The sequence below is a fragment of the Lepidochelys kempii genome, chromosome 3 (genome assembly GCF_965140285.1).
Source record: "Lepidochelys kempii isolate rLepKem1 chromosome 3, rLepKem1.hap1, whole genome shotgun sequence".
Lineage (NCBI taxonomy): Eukaryota > Metazoa > Chordata > Testudines > Cheloniidae > Lepidochelys > Lepidochelys kempii.
In genome coordinates, this window is record NC_136382.1 from 141,359,904 (window position 1) to 141,370,458 (window position 10,555).

The 10,555-nt window shown below is 41.5% G+C and overlaps 1 protein-coding gene across 4 annotated transcripts in view; it reads right to left on the reverse strand.

Annotated features, from left to right (window-relative positions):
- AKT3 (AKT serine/threonine kinase 3) overlaps positions 1-6,524 on the reverse strand; it is a 270,822-nt gene extending 264,298 nt beyond the window's left edge. For 2 of the 4 annotated variants that reach the window (XM_073338271.2, XM_073338263.2), the window contains exon 1: positions 6,159-6,524. The gene's annotated coding sequence lies outside the window, so the exon portion shown is untranslated. Of the gene's footprint in view, positions 1-5,712; positions 5,861-6,158 lie in introns of those variants that run through there. The other 2 variants (XM_078852231.1, XM_078852230.1) reach the window with 2 other exon arrangements.
- Between the last annotated feature and the right edge of the window lie 4,031 nt (positions 6,525-10,555).

The window sequence follows — 10,555 nt, forward strand, 5'->3', positions numbered from 1 at the left end:
TATGGTATTAAACTACCTCTGAAAGGAAATTTGGCACACTTATTCATTAAGGACCCCCATTCACCACCAACCGAAGTTAATGGAAAGACCTTGATTGATATCAGTGGACCTGGATCAGGTGGTTTGCCTCAGTGCTACAAATAATGGTGCAAACAGGTAACTTCACCTACATGAGTACATAGTCCAATTAAAGTTAAAATATATAAAGTGAGTAAAGTTATGTCGATACATGGGCCTACAGGACTGGGACCTTAGTACATAAGAACAGTCATACTGGGTCAGACCAAAAGGTCCATCTAGCCCTGTATCCTGTCTTCCAACAGTGGCCAATGCCAGGTGCCCTAGAGGGAATGAACAGAACAGGTAATCAAGTGATCCATTCCCTGTTGCTCATTCCCAGCTTCTGTCAAATAGAGGCTAGGGACACCATCCCTGCCCAGCCTGGCTAATAGTGATTGATGGACCTACTCTCCATGAGCTTATCTAGTTCTTTTTTGAACCTCGTTATAGTCTTGGCCTTCATAACATCCTCTGGCAAAGAGTTCCACAGGTTGACTGTGCATTGTGTGAAGCAATACTTCCTTTTGTTTGTTTTAAATCTGCTTCCTATTAATTTCATTTGGTGGCCCCTAGTTCTTCCGTTATGAGAAGGAGTAAATAACACTTCCTTAATTACTTTCTCAATACCAGTCATGATTTTATAGACCTCAAACATACCCCCACTTAGTCGTCATCTGTTTTCCAAGCTGAAAAGTCCCAGTCTTATTAATCTCTCCTCATACAGAAGCTGTTCCATACACTTAATCATTTTTGTTGCCCTTTTCTGAACCCTTTCCAATTCCAATATATCTTTTTTGAGATGGGGCAACCACATCTGTATGCAGCATTCAAGATGCGGGCACACCATGGATTTATATAGAGACAATATGATATTTTCTGTCTTATCTATCCCTTTCTTAATGATTCCCAACATTCTATTTGCTTTTTTGACTGCTGCTGCACATTGAGTGTGTAAGTTTTCACATTCCCATACTGCTCTGTAAATCCAGTTACTATGGTCACCAAATCAAAAAACACAGGAGTGTGACTACTTGTTTTCAGCCACAATTTCTAACCCTGAACAGGGGCGTGCACAAGTGCTGGGAAGAAGCAATGGCAAGGGCCTCCACAATGATCGGCGGGGACCCAAGAACTCCCCCGGCCCTGGGGCTGTGACGGGGAGAGCGGACCTCCTCCAGCCCTCAGGGAGAGGAGCTCTCTCAGTCTCCCCACCACAGCCCAGGAGCAGGAGGAGTTCTGTGCCCCTCACTGGGGACTCAGACTGGAGGAGTTTGCTCTCCCCCTTCCCCAGCAGCCCCAGGGCCATAGGAGCTCTGCATCTCACACTGGAGCCCTGGTGCAGGTGGAGCTCACTGTCCCTGCTGCAGCCCTGGGGTGGGAGGAGTTCTGGACCCCGCTGCCTGGGCCCTGGAGGAGCTCTCTGCACCCCCGCCCTTTTCTACTAGGGTATTTCCTCCTAACATGCAGTGTGCAAACTCAGTGAGGTTATACACGTATCCCCATAATGTGTGGTTATGGATGCATGTGTGCTTACTTGGTTTGCACATGTTCTCCTTCCCCCACCCCCCCAAACAATAAGGAGCTTGTATTCAAGGTGGATTAAAGGTACATTTTGTTGAAATGGTGAATATACTGTTTATTTCTGTGTATATGTGTTGATATGGTTTAACGTCTATAATGCATGTGTGTTTAATGTGCTTCCCCAAAAGTGATAAAAAAATAAATTTCTGAGCACACTCCTGATCCTGAAGATCAGTACCTGGCCATTAAAATAAAAGGCGATACATGAAAAATAATTGGGGGGACTGTACTTAAATAAAATAAACCACTATCTATTCTAAACAGAAGTGTGTTAATGGTACTAAGAAACTGAAAAGAAATTGAGCCTACACTAATTTTGAATATCTTAAGTGCTGAAACTGGTATACGCTTTTCTCACTGTAATTTCTTTTTAACAATATCCAACCCCTGTTCTTAAGATTTTTAACTTCTCCTCGGCTTTGTGGTGCACCTACTAATTATTAACTACAGGGACTGATGAGTTTGCTCAACAGAACCTGCTTGAAATCTATTTTCATACCTCAAAACTTCAACTACAGCGAAAATACTGAAATGCTAGTTGAGGTCCATGAAACCAGGCTGTCATGCTGAATCGGTATGCTGTCATAATTATGTAGTATTTTTATTTTCTTTCTTGTTATATATTTAGTGTTTGCTCAAGTTTAAACTACTCTCATATTTTCTCCTTATATATTTTCTTTCTTCTGTTTCACAGAATGCAATAAGCCAGCACTTTAAGGAGGTTTTCACAGTATATAGAAGTTATAACATTTTGCCAGCAGTTTTCTTTTTTCTTGCTTTCATTAGATTTTGACACCTAAATAACTCCCCCCCCACACTCACACCCCTAATTTATCTTTTTGCCCATTACTTTAAGTGCAGTCACAATCTTGTGTTTATCACATCAATCTGTTACAAAAGAAGTGACTGATGTCAAAACTTTATCAATGAAAACTTCTGATGCTGTGAACGTGTTTAGTACAGATCAAAAGGAAAATGCGTTAGTTGAGACAAGTTTTGTTTAAACACACTTCATAATTAGCTGAACAGTGAGATTAGTGAGATTAGCTGAACATAAATCTCCTTTATTTTTTTATTTAAAATACGTACTGTACATGAATGAACACATTCTCCAGTGATAACAAAAAGTAATCCAAGCATTTTAAAAGAATGGTAAACAGTAAACAAAATTAAGCCAGGAATGTTCCAAAATAAAACATAATGGAGTATCTAAAACAATGAAGGGTATGTATATTTCATATGGAGATTTTAACTATATGAAATTTTAATATTTAAGCCTGCTCAGACATCTTACGAATCTACATGTTCTATTATTTTACTTTACAAGTCTTCTTCTACCAAAAAAAAAAAATCAATTGTTTTAGATAGAATGTTTCATTTAGTCTGAGGAAAAACTAATCTTGAGTTTTAGTATACACTAACATGCTTACACCAACACCCTCAAAAGTGCAACTGCAGTATCATTCGTTACACTTTCACAGAATATCAGCTAATTTAGAATCTATGTTTTAAGACTTTGTTAAAACACAGTTCTCTCCCAACACAGTTACAGGATGTTTCCATTGTCCCATGTTTTTAGTAGTTGCTTTGTTTTGGTTTTAAGTTTAGTAATAGTTTTTAGAAGCATGTTAAAGCCTTGGATGATTGCAAGAGATGTTAGGTCCCTTCTGCATTGCAAAACAGAACTGTACTTTAACTGTGCACTTTGAATTTGCATCATGGATGGGAACAGTCAAACTGGATTACAATAACTGATATTTACATTATGCTAATAAACATGGCACAGAGTAAACAAGGCTTCCAAGTTATTTTTAAGGGGAATCACTGCATTAGTGTACTGGTATCATAACTATATCTTCTAAAAATGAAACATTTTAAAAAGTTACTTAACTATTTATAATGTTTATTAGGAACAGGAGGGATTAATGATTTAAATGGGTAAATAATAAGACTTGCATCCAAGATATGAGAGAGCACTTTGCAAACTGTTTCCTGAAAGACATTTTCTAGGCATTTTGAAGACACTATTTCTCTGGGAGTGGGGGCGTGTTTTGTTTCGTTTTTTAAGAGTAACGACTATAGAAGCACTCAGTTTGAAATTGCTTTCATAAATCAATATATAGTTTCTCATAAACCTGCTCACAGAAGCTTAAATTATAAACAGATCAACTCTAGAAAAGTTTTCATGTTCATCTTAATACAGTCCCTTTTCACAATAAGATTTGCTTCCATTTCAAAAGCAATATAACTTTTCTAAGAGGAACTAGAGTTTCTATCATAGTTCCAGTTCAAACAAAATAAATCAAAACCTGCTAAGAGACTACCAGCTTCCTACAGACAAAATGTAGCAATTGCAACAAAAGATTCTGATTTCTTAATTTGGCTTTGTGTCAAACAAAAATTATATACTAAACCACTGAGATACTAACTTTCCATACAGCTATATAAAACTTAGTAGAATCTACTCAAGTTAACATTAATACCAACCTACTTATAACAAACAAAGATGAACCAGCGAAAAAACCACCTACAACAAAAGATGTTTACCAGTTTGTGTAAAAATTTGCAAATAGGTTCTGCATTTATATGAGAGAGAGAGAGAAATTGGACTAACCAAAGATATATATACACCTCTCAAAGAAAAACATTTAGCTCTGTGAAGTTTTCCTTTGAATCTTTTATTTGAATTTCCATGTTTGCCTCAACCACCAGCACACACACACACATTCTATAATTAACAGCCCAATCCAATTAAAAATATTGGGGTCAATTTAAAACTCCCAGTAGGAAAACAAATAGACCTACAAACAGAATATCCTTAATGAATATACTTTCAAAAAAATCAAAACGAACTTTTTTCTTTTGTATGCACACTTTCTTACTTCAACCCTGACTGCCCTAAACTTTATTATGCACGTGGAGCTATACAAAGCCATATAAAGTCTGTAAAAATAAAAAGCAAAGCACTTTGTTAATAGTTTAGATTGTTCATTTTCATGCTACTTGTTTGAAGGCAGGTAAGAGTTTTTTTAATATATACAAAATATGCACCAACTATGGTTGCTGAATTCAAGTGGCCCTATGACAAAGTTACAGTTAGTCAGAAGCAAGTACCTGCAAAACAAACTGCTATAAGCAGTATTATGTAAGTATTAATACTGGCTAATAGTTTACTAAATATCTATCTACATCCGAACTTCAACAACAAATGTCTTTGTCATAAGAAGTTTACTTTAACAAAAGTAGATCTTAAAGATTTATTTTTGCCTAATAAATTCAAATAGCCACTCAACTAGTAATTATATTTAGGAATGTGATGTTATCCAAAAGTGTTAAAACCATTCATTATCCATTTAGCTTTAAATTTAAATTTTAAAGCCACTCATTTTAATTAAGGTATGATTGAAAAAAAAAACTGTTAGAAGTGATGTAAAATGTCTGTTTATTGCCCAGAAGGAAACTGAGAATTGCAATTCACACATAGCAATTAAACACTCTATAAACCCCCTGTCTGTCACCACTAGTTACTTCATGACAGTGTAATCTAAACATAAATTATGATACTTCCAGTGATTCAAAAACTTTCATTCAAAAGTAATTAACCCTCAAATAGCCAAGGTATCATATACCTATACACACTGCACTTTGTATTGTCAGAATAAATTACACTGTGTTTACAGAAACTAATAACTAACCCTGCCACAATAAACCCTCACGTTACTAGGCCAGACCTTTTTATTCAACTGTGCTGCCTATAATTCTATGGAAATCCTTGAAACCACAACGGAGAGCAACGCACCAACATAACTAACAACAGTTACTTCAGCATCAACTTTTGGATGTGCAAGACAGCCACCATAATGGCTGATCCAGCAGGACTGATGCGCAGGAGGAGGTTGGTTTGTTTACTTGCTTGCCAGAGCCGCCAGCAGCAGCAGCACCCCTTGAGCAATGCAATGCCGCGAACAGACAGACCATCCTTCCACATTTCTATTCTTAGCACACGCGCAACTTCCAAGCTGATAAAAAAAAATTTACTACTAACACCACAGACTTCTACGTTACATTTACCTCAAAACCACTGCCGGGCGGGGAGGGCAAGGAAGGCGATGGGGTGGGTCGTGGAGGGAGGGGTTTCGGCGTGGGAACTAGCCGCCTTTCGAGCCCCGTGCACCTCCCCCCGCCCCGCCATCACCTCGGCGATGCAGGAACCTGCGGTGAACCGGACAGGCAGCCCCCGCCCGCGACAGCGTCCCTTGCCCGCCCGGGGCGGCGGCCAGTCAGAGCCAGCCCCCCCCCGGGCCGCTGGGACCAGTCTCGGGGGTGTCTGGGGTTGAGGGGGAGGAGCTGGGCGCTGATGCAGCCTCCCTCCCGCCCCAGACAGTGACGGTCTGGCTAGGCCAGAGGCGCCCCCTCCCCGGCTCCCCGCGGGCTGCCGGGGGCCGGGCGGGGAGGGGGCTGCCCACGCGCCCGGCGGCGGCCCCCTCACCCCAGCTGCCCCCAGACCCGGCTGTTACCTGCGGCGCCGAGGCGGCGGCGGCGGCTTCGGGAGGGGGTCCCCGCCCCCCCTGCCCGGTCCCCCCGCCGGGCTCGGTCCCTGGCGGTGGCCGGTGTCTCCGCGGGGGGAGGGAGGCGGCTCCGGCCCCAGCGCGCGGAGGCGGCGGCGGCGGCGGCTACATGGAGCGAGCGTCCCCGCTACACAGGGAGGCGCCCGGCCGGGCAGCGCGGCCGCAGCATCCGCGGGGTCAGGGCGGCGGCTCCTCGCTCTGGCTCGCCCACCCCGGGGCCCCTGCTCTCGCCTCCGCCGGGCTCGTTATTGACTTTCGGGAAAACTCCCGACGTCACTGGCTCCCCCCGAGTGTCTCCCCCTCCGGCCGCGGCGGCGGCGGCGGCATCCCCCAGCTCTCGCGAGAAGCGCTGCACTTGGGGGGGGGGGGGCTGCCAGACAGAGCGGGGAGGAGAAGCCAGACAGACCGGGGCGGGGGGAGGCGGGGTGCTGAGGTGAGTGGAGGAGGCAGCCTGACCGACCCGGCCTGACAGACAGCCTGGGGAGGCTGGCTGAGGGGGAAGGAAGAGCCGGAGGCCGGGAGGGTTGGAAGGAAAGGAGCTAGGCAGAGGAGGGGATAGGGAGAGGCAGGCGGAGGGAAGAGGGGTGGAAACTCATCCCCTGGGAAGGGTACTTGGGCTGGAGCTAGAAGTAGTTCACCTAGGTTTCAATTTTCCTTTTCAGGCATAAAGGCAGGTGTGGCTAAGGTTACCCAGCCAGCAAGCGGTGAACATTTCCCTAGCTTTAGGATTTGTTGTTTAGGTCTGTACCAACACGCCCTATGGAAGGAGAAGCATCCCCCTGCTGCTATCTCTACACTTTATGGTTCAGCCCTTTTGTTTTTTGATTTTATTTTGTTTACAATTTCTCAGCTATTTGTTCAGGTTTGTTACAAAAATTTTGAAAACCGTGAAGAGAAAAAAAAACACTAACCTTATACTTTTCTGGGTAACTATCAAGGTACCTATCCCTCTCTTCTCCTGATCTTGTTTTTTAAAACTTTCAAAATAAACCCTTATGTTCTGAAAGGAAATCAGATAGTTTTTCATTTTCAAGCCGTTTTAGCCTGAAAAGTAATCCACCAATCTTTATTTGCTTTGATGTACAGATAAATTATCAGCATATCTGTAAAGCTGAGAATGCGTGTGTATAATGGGATTGACAATAGTAATAAACCAGCTTTCAAGTCATTCTGGTACTTCTGCCCTTGCTCCCCTCTCTGGCGAAGGAAAGGGCAACTCAATAAGCGGTTATGGAGCTGCCATCTCTCCTGCTGGAGCAGGCCCAAAAGTGGAAGAGCTGGATGAAGGAGAGTAGGGGGGGGGGGCACCCTCATCTCCTCCATCTCTTCTGCTTCAGGGCCTACTCCAGAAGAAGAGGTGGTGGCCCAGTAACCTAGGTGGCCCAGATGATTGAACTGCCCTCTCCCCTGCCAGAGCATGGAGCCAGATCTGGGGAGTTCTGGCACTTCTGAAATTCAGGTGAAAATTGGTGAAAACCAAATAATGTCTTCTGTAAAACCTGAGAATTTTTTGTTTAAAAAAAAAAAAAAGTAAAAACTGAAAACAAAGGGCCTTTGTTATGGCCTAGTAATTGTTCCATGTACTAACCCCTCTGAGTTAGAATGTGAGCTCTTTGGGACAGGGACTTTGCTTATGATCTGTAAAATACAGAGTACATTTATATTCCTCTTTAATAACAGCTCTGCTTTTTCCGATAGTGTTACTTGCCCCAATTGCCTGTGTTCTCTCTATATTGTAATTTAAAAGAAAACTCGTCTATAAAATTGTGCGGTTTATAGCACACAAGAGCTATCCAATCTGGACATGTTTTGAGTTTTATTTCATTTCCTTTAAACACTTGTCTTCCCCTGAGAGCTGATGGCACAGTTCGCTCTGTACAAACTTCGAAAAATGGAGCGGTAACACCACAAGGGAAAATGTTAAAACTCACTCTAGTTGAGGTATCTGTGGAACATCTCAAATCTGTACCTTTTAAAACAATCATTGGTAGCTCCTTGCTTAGTTTCTCCATGTTTACTTATATTTATCCTAATGGATGTCTAACAAAGATCTAGACTTTCTTCCACTTAAAGTTCTCCTTGATTGTTGACTGGAGAAAAAAAAAAAAAAGACACATACACACACACACACTATAAACTTTTGCTTCTCAGATCTTGATCCTGCAATACTAACTCGAACAAGTGATTCTTATGTATCTAGTCCCATTGACTAAAAGACTCTAGGTCAGCAGACTGCTGCTTCATTAAAATGAATTTCTGTGGCAACATACTGCTGTATTTTGATTTTTAGTCTATCAGTTTAATGTTTTGCAGAATATGTATGCAGTTTCATTTCTGAGGAATTACATCATTACATTTACAATTGATAGTGACTTGTATACGGATCCATTGTCACTCCAAAAGGAAAAAGATGTTCATTGATCAAACAAAAACTTTTTAGGGTTTCTTTACCCTAACATTTGTTCTAAAAGTGACCTGCAAAGACAATATTTATGGGAAACAGTGGGTTATGTTTTTCTTTTCCTTGCTCTCCACTGCCTTTTTTAATTGAAATTGCAGGTCCTTGTTTCCTGCTTTTGCTGGAGGACCTGGTGAGATCTCTGAAAGGCTTAAATAATCACATGGGGCTGTAACCAAGATTCAAGTGTCTGGCTCTTAAGTTGTGAAGGAGAAAAGCAAAGCCTACTCTCTAAATTAGTTAATAGATACTTTTCTAGAAAAGCATACACCATATATTGCTACCTTCTTCAGTTCCTACAGTGAGGTGCTTCCTCTTTTTCAGTAGCTCCTCAAGTGAATAGACAGTGTCATCAGTCACTTTCTGTGGCACAATAGCAGTTATTGTTTTGCTGTACTTTAATAATCAGGGTTATTAAGATACATTAAATTCCTATTATAGTTGTTAATGTACTGTAATACTTACCAAAGGTAGAGTCCCTGGACACTGCTATTCTGTTTGTTGTAGAATAACTGCAAAAGACCCCAAAGCTTGAGTTTAGGCAATAACTAGTTGACTAGCTGTCAGACCCTGCATCTTCCTAGATACATGCTTTGTTCTATACCAGTGTCACTGGCTCACTGGCATAGCCCTTTTATCCCTCTAATCTTCCTCTTAGAACACTTATGTAGCAGGATGGCTTGCCCAGAAGCTAGAAAGGCTGGGGCTAAGGCAGCCCCAATTACAAGATGAGTACCACCTGAGAGGAATCAGGAATTCCAATATAAAAGATAGCAGGACAGTGGAAAGAATGATGTGGAGGGTGAGTGTGGGCTAATAGGGCTGAGCTCTAGTAAGAGAAAGTGGTGGGGTGGTTTCAGGGAGAGTTGGTGATTTTGGGACTTTGTTGAGAACTGTTTGGATTATTTTGTGATTAAGGTTGTGTGAACTTTATATGACATTAAACTAGCCTGAGAAAGGGGTACTGAGAGTCACAATAGAGACTATCTAGGGTACTTAAGTAAGAAGTCTATGAGTAGGGGCTAATAGGGACAGAATGCCTGTAAATCACTCCTGGCCATAAGGGGGTACTCAACAAGCAGCAACTTTGCTACAACTTGCTTAGGATTGCTGAATATTCCTTTCTGCTTTACCTAACTTGGGCTATACAAATGTCTTCACAACCTACTGATTAACTATACCTACAATTTCTGGCTTTGAAAAACTACTAAAGTTGAATTTAACCAGAGTAAACATAACAAACATTAACAATAGCTGTCAGTATTGCTTCTACTTATTTTTTTCATAGGGAAAGGCTAATTTTATGAGACCACAGCAGTGCTTCCCTTCCTCATTACAGTCTGGCTCCCCAAACTGCTTTCTGATTTTGATCCTTCTCTCTTGGAGAGCCAGTCAGCAGCCCTTCAAATTTAAAACACCTGAAGTTTCAAATGAACAACCTATGTGGAGTTTCTATCCTAGAGTTCAAACTTTTGTGTCTCCATGCATCCAGTATATTCTTTTTGGTCTTTGTCCCATGACAAACTCCATCATATAATTTATTTTAACACTATCTCATATCATACAATTTCAGGGTAACCAGGACCCTTCTCCACAGTGGCAAATATTCACAGGCCTTATGTTTCTACTAAGTAGATGTGCCTTACTTTCAAATACTAACCTGCCATTTGCAATGATAAATTCTGCACTAATAAAATAGATACATTGTATCTTAGTTTATGTCTCTTATTTTTTAAAAGCTGCCTATTTTAATTACTTTCTTTAATTTTGTTAATGGCTACTTTGTATAAATAACCTAGAAGATCCAACATGAAACCACATTTGCTTCATATTTTACAATGAAAAACCAAAAATGCTGCAGTAATGACACTTTCATTATTTGATGAGA